The sequence below is a fragment of the Magnolia sinica genome, chromosome 6, assembly GCF_029962835.1.
Source record: "Magnolia sinica isolate HGM2019 chromosome 6, MsV1, whole genome shotgun sequence".
Lineage (NCBI taxonomy): Eukaryota > Viridiplantae > Streptophyta > Magnoliopsida > Magnoliales > Magnoliaceae > Magnolia > Magnolia sinica.
Window position 1 is genome coordinate 39,078,262 of NC_080578.1, and position 6,300 is coordinate 39,084,561.

At 40.0% G+C, this 6,300-nt stretch overlaps 1 non-coding gene and 1 pseudogene across 1 annotated transcript; one reads left to right on the forward strand and one right to left on the reverse strand.

The window, feature by feature from the left end:
* Positions 1–1,844: 1,844 nt before the first annotated feature.
* LOC131248681 (uncharacterized) lies at positions 1,845–3,881 on the reverse strand (annotated as a pseudogene).
* A 2,077-nt stretch (positions 3,882–5,958) lies between these two features.
* Positions 5,959–6,065, forward strand: LOC131250386 (small nucleolar RNA R71). The gene has a single exon (XR_009173312.1). It is a non-coding gene; the product is annotated as a small nucleolar RNA R71 (small nucleolar RNA).
* The last annotated feature ends 235 nt before the right edge of the window (positions 6,066–6,300 follow it).

Consider the following 6,300-nt stretch of genomic DNA (forward strand, 5'->3'; position numbering starts at 1 on the left):
CCTGGCCTCACGCGCATGGTAAATTTCATAGTTAAGATCAAAGTAGTAATCCATCAATTAGAAAAATTCTAAACATTGAGTTCCATGGGTGTACAGTGTAATCTCAGCTTATCATCATTAAAATTCACTTCTCTATTTCAGGATATCATTGGTAACCAATAAGAAGATTCATGATAACCAAAACTTGCCTCACAAATCATGTTTTCATTCCTTCAGCTTTTGATTTTTCCATTAAAAGTAACGCTAAGAAGGGGAATCAAATCTTCACCTACAGGGAGCAAACCTATGATGAAGACTGTACACCCAATTTTTTTTTCTTTCACATATCATTCATAGGGAATTAAATCTACACCTATAGGGAGCAAACCTATGGTGTAGACCATTCGCCCAATCCTTTCAATTTCTCGGGTTGATTCCTTTTAAGCTAGTGATCGCCAAATTAATCCTTCAATATCGAATGGAACCTTAATGTGAAAGCGAGATGTGACATGTGAAATTATAACTTAATCAATGTTTAAAACTTCTAATCATAAATTAACACTTCAAACTTAACTGTGAAATCCAATATAATAGATAACTGAATCTAAGAGTCATAAATTACCAACATCACTTATCTTGTAATTCTAAATCCAAGATGGTTGTTTAAATCACTTCGAATTCACAAAAATGTCAGAAAAATTTTTGAAAAATTTCACAATTTTTGCTTAAGACCAAGAAAACACTGATTAGATAACCTAATCTCCCACCCCCAACCTAAAATCTACATTATCCTCAATGTAAAAGATAAGCATGCAATGCACATGGGACAATGAAAGTAAATGAGAAGTGATGGAAAGATAATACCTGAACGAAAGAATCAAGAGGTTTTCCATAGATATCTACGTAAGAGCGGGTCAGCACAAGAGAGAAATCAACAGAAGTAAACTAAAAATAACAAAAATAAAATCCTACCTACACCACTTTCGCAGGTGCTCTCGATTGCATTTAGCATATACAACAAGCCTTTAAACCCCTAGGTTGCCCCTAGTGGATGAGTTATAGTCTCGTGAGGGTTTGCAGCAATGTTACCCACAAACATTGAATTAACTAACTAGGAAAAATGAAACGGAATGAAAAGCTAGGTTGGCTCCCAGGAGCACTAAGTTTACTGTCTATCCTAAAACAGCATAAAGGAAACTATCCTAGTCCTATGAAAATAGGAAACCTACCTATACCTCCATCAGACTAGGAGATCAATCCTGGTAAACAAGATCAGTCAGAGGTATGGACATGTCTTCTGAATCAAATTTCTCGACAAATAACTTTAAGCGATGTCCATTTACTTTAAACTCCTTGCCATTGTCAGGATCTCTTATCTCGACGGCCCCATGAGAATACGCAGTAACCACAATGTAAGGGCCGGTCTAACGAGATCGAAGCTTACCTGGAAAGAGATGTAATCGAGAATTATACAAAAGGACTTTCTGACCAGGTGTGAATGATTTCCGAAGAATACGTTGGTCATGAAATGCCTTCATTCTATCTTTGTAAATTCTTGAGTTCTCGTACGCATCGTTCCGGATTTCTTCAAGTTCATTTAATTGAAGTTTATGTAGCGAGCCAGCATTGTCCAGATTGAAATTCAGATTTTTGATCGCCTAGTATGCTTTATGTTCCAACTCCACAGGCAAGTGACAAGCTTTCCCATAGACAAGTCTAAAGGGAGACGTTCCAATAGGGGTTTTAAAAGTAGTATGGTATGCCCATAAGACATCGGTTAATCGGATTGACCAATCCTTACGATTAGGGTTAACCGTTTTCTCTAGTATATGTTTGATCTCCCTATTGGAAATCTCAGCTTGTCCACTTGTCTGTGGATGGTATGGGGTGCTCACCTTATGAGAGATATCGTATTTCTTCATTAAACTCTCGAATGATCTATTACAAAAGTGTGAGCCCCCATCACTAATGATGGCTCGAGGCGTCCCGAACCGCGAAAGGATGTTCTCTTTTAAGAATTTAATGACCGTGCGATGGTCATTATTTCGGCACGGAATTGCTTCGACCCATTTAGTGACATAATCTACGGCGATCAAAATATACAAATTTCCAAATGATTGGAGGAATGGTCCCATGAAATCGATGCCCCAGCAGTCAAATGCTTTTATGATAAGGATGGGATTCAAAGGCATCATATTTCGATGGGATAATACTCCCAATTTTTGACAACGCTCACAAGCTTTGCAAAACTCATAAGTGTCCCTGAACATAGTGGGCCAATAAAAGCTACACTGCAAAATCTTGGTCGTGGTCTTTTTAGCAGAAAAGTGACCACCACAGGCCTGTGAGTGACAAAAGGAGATGATACTTTGATGCTCATCGTCTGGCACACATCTCCTCAAGATTTGGTCTGGGCAATATTTAAACAAATAAGGATCATCCTAGAAAAAGTTACGTACCTTGGTGAAAAATTTCTTCTTATCTTGCGCAGTCCAATGTGTCAGTATGGAACCTGTGGCAAGATAATTAGCAATATCAGCGAACCAAGGTGAATGGGAAACTCTGAACAGTTGTTCATCAGGGAATATGGCATTAATATGGGTCGCCTCAGGGGAATCAGAGGTATTAAGGCGAGACAGATGATCGGCCACTACGTTCTCTACTCCCTTTTTATCTTTAATTTCTAAATCAAATTCTTGGAGTAGAAGGATCCATCGTATCAGGCGGGGCTTAGAATCATTCTTAGAGAGAAGATACTTAAGTGCCGCATGATCTGTGTAGATAATGATCTTGGATCCGATCAAGTAGGACCTAAATTTATCTAAAGCGAACACTACGGCTAGGAGTTCCTTTTCCGTAGTCGAGTAGTTCACTTGGGCAGAATTTAAAGTTTTACTTGCGTAATGAATGACGTAGGGCCTCTTATCTTTTCTTTGGCCTAGAATCGCTCCAAGAGCATAATCAGAAGCGTCGCACATAAGCTCAAAAGGAAGGCTCTAATCGGGTGGTTGCATGATAGGTGCAGTGGTTAACATGCCCTTAAGCTTAGTGAAAGCTTCCTGGCATTTCTCAGTCCACTCGTATGGTGCATCCTTTTGCAGAAGATTACATAAGGGATGAGAGAGGAGACTAAAGTCCTTTATGAATCGTCTATAAAACTCTACGTGTCCTAAGAAGGATCGCACATCTCTGATGTTCTTAGGTGGAGGTAGGTTAGAGATAAGATCGATTTTTGCCTTATCCACCTCGATTCCTTTGGATGAGATAATATGTCCAAGGACAATTCCCTTATGAACCATGAAATGACACTTCTCTCAATTAAGTACCAAGTTCTTCTCTTCACAACTTTTCAGCACACATTTAAGACTCTCTAAGCACTCGCTGAAAGATGAACCGAAAACAGAGAAATCATCCATGAAGACCTCTAGATATTTTCCCACCATGTCAGAAAAGATATTTATCATACATCGCTAAAAGGTGGCAGGGGCATTACATAATCCAAATGGCATCTTTCTGTAGGCAAAAGTGTCGTAGGGACATGTAAATATAGTCTTTTCTTGGTCCTCAGAGGCGATTTCAATCTGATTGTAGCCCGAATACCCGTCAAGGAAACAGTAATAGGAATGACCAGCTAGCCTTTCCAAGATTTGATCAATGAAGTGTAAAGGAAAGTGGTCCTTCCTCGTGATGGTGTTCAGCTTCCTGTAGTCAATGCACATTCTCCAACCAATAGTAACTCTAGTTGGCACGAGTTCATTATTGGCATTGGCTACGATGGTGATCCCGGACTTCTTAGGAACCACCTAAGTTGGACTCACCCATTGACTATCGGATATGCGGTATATGATACCCACATCTAATAGTTTAAGAACCTCGGCCTTAACCACTTCCCTCATGTTTGGATTTAGTCTACGTTGTGATTACCGAACGGTCTTAGCATTATCCTCAAGATAAATGCGGTGAGTACAAATCAAGGGGTCGATTCCCTTGAGGTCCGTTATCGTCCATCCAAGGGCTCCCTTATGCTCAATGAGAGTAGATATAAGCATACTCTCTTGTTCTTTCTCCAGGTGGGCAGAGATCACCACCGGGTATGTCTCATCTTCACCTAAATAGACATATTTTAAATCAGAGGGCAAAGGTTTTAGGTTAAGCTTCGGCGGCTTGAGGTTAGACGGTAGAGGCACTACATCAGTTTGGGGCAACTCTTCAAATTGTGGCCTCCACCGGTCAACTTCAAGTACCGGTGCAGTATCGAGTAGGGCACACATCTCCCTAATCATGTCATCATCAAAATCGTGGGAGTGGGCCAGACATGTCTCTAGAGGGTCAGAGGATAAGGTCAGAGGTGTCGTATCTTCCACTAAAGAGTCAATCATGTTAATGTCGTGGAAATCATCATTATCCTCTAAGTTTTTGCCGTTATTGAAAAAAATGTTTGACTCCAATGTCATATTCCCAAAAGACATAGTCATGACACCATTCCTGCAATTGATAATTGCGTTTGAAGTGGTAATGAATGGGTGACCAAGAATGACGGGGATCTGAGTGCTCATGTTATTGATGGGTTCGGTGTCCAGGATGATAAAATCTACAGGGTAGTAAAATCTATCAACTTGGACCAACACATCGTCAATTATCCCTCTTGGTACACGAACAGAGCGATCAACAAGTTGTAGTGTGGTTAGGGTGGGTTTTAATTCACCCAAACCTAACTGTTTGTATACCGAGTAGGGAATCAGATTGACGCTCGCTCCTAAGTCAAGAAGTGCATGATCAATTCGATGGTCCTCGATTACACATGATATGGTTGGGCTACCGGGATCTTTGAATTTCTGTGGCACGTCTTGCTTTAGGATGACACTCACTTTCTCGGTCAAGAAGATCTTCTTTTGAATACTCTGCCGTCGTTTGGTCGTGCATAAGTCTTTCAGAAATTTGGCATATGAAGGTATCTGTTTTACGACATCAAGTAGAGGAATGTTGACTTTCACTTGTTTCAACACCTCTAGGATATCCTGAGAGTTAGAGAGAGGTTTTGGTGCAACCAACCGTTGGGGAAATGGAGCAACTGGCTTTTTTAAAAGCTCCGGTTCTAATTTTTGTGGGGCCTCACTAGATCCATTATTGTTGTCCTCTTCTGATTCTTGAGGCTTTTCAGGCCTAACTGGAAGAGTTTTATCAATGATCTTTCCACTCCTAAGAGTGGTGATGGATTTAGCGTGCCCCATTTGATTTGAAGAGCTGGGATCACTTATCTCGTATTACGGTTTAGGATTGGGGAGCGGTTGTGCAAGAAGTATTCCATTTTCTATAACCGTCATACGTGAATCCATCTTTTGCATAAAGTCTCGCATTGCCTGGGTCAGCTCTTGCATGGAATTTTGAATTGGTTCTTCTTGAGGTTTTCCCTGATTTGGATTTTGATTGAAGAAACTTTGAAGGGTAGCAATTTGTCCTTGAAGGGTAGCAATTTGTCCATTTCTCCAACTAAAGTTTGGATGATTTTTCCAACCAGGATTGTATGTATTAGAGGTTGGTCCATTGAACGGTCTTTGATAATTATTTACGGCATTGGATTGTTCATTCAACACTTCTCGAAAGGCAGGTATCGTAGGACAATTTTCAGTTGTATGAATGTTGCAATCACAAATGTCGCAAATACTTTCATTAACCTTATCCTTCTTTCCTTCCATGGCCTCAACTTTCCTTATGAGCGTAGTCACTTTGCACTTGAGATCATCCTCTTCTTTCAAGAGATACAATCCACCTTTTTCCTTTAATTGAGTCGGCCTAGACGTGGTGTTCGACTTTGGGTAATAGTCCCATGATTGTGTTTTTTCAGCAAGACTATCGAGGTAATCCCATACCTCATCAACATTTTTATTAATGAATTCTCCATTACACATTGTCTCGACCATTTGGCGCATGGAAAATGTCAGTCCATCATAGAAAAAATTTGTAATGCGCCACGTTTCAAAGCCGTATTGTGGGCATGAACTGGCCAAATCCTTGAACCTTTCCCAACATTGGTAAAACGTTTCATCCTCTTTTTGGGTGAAGTTCATGATTGCTTTTCTAAGGGTAATTATTTTATGATGTGGAAAGAATTTCTTTATAAATTCCATTTGCATATCATTCCATGTGCCAATGGATTTAGGACTCAGTGAATGTAACCACGTCTTAGCCTTCTCTTTTAAGGAAAAAGGAAAGAGTCTTAACCTGACTGTGTCCTCAGACACATTTTGAAAATATAAAGTGGCTCTGATCTCATCAAACTCTTTCAAATGTAGATATGGTTTTTCAGATTCAAGCCCATGG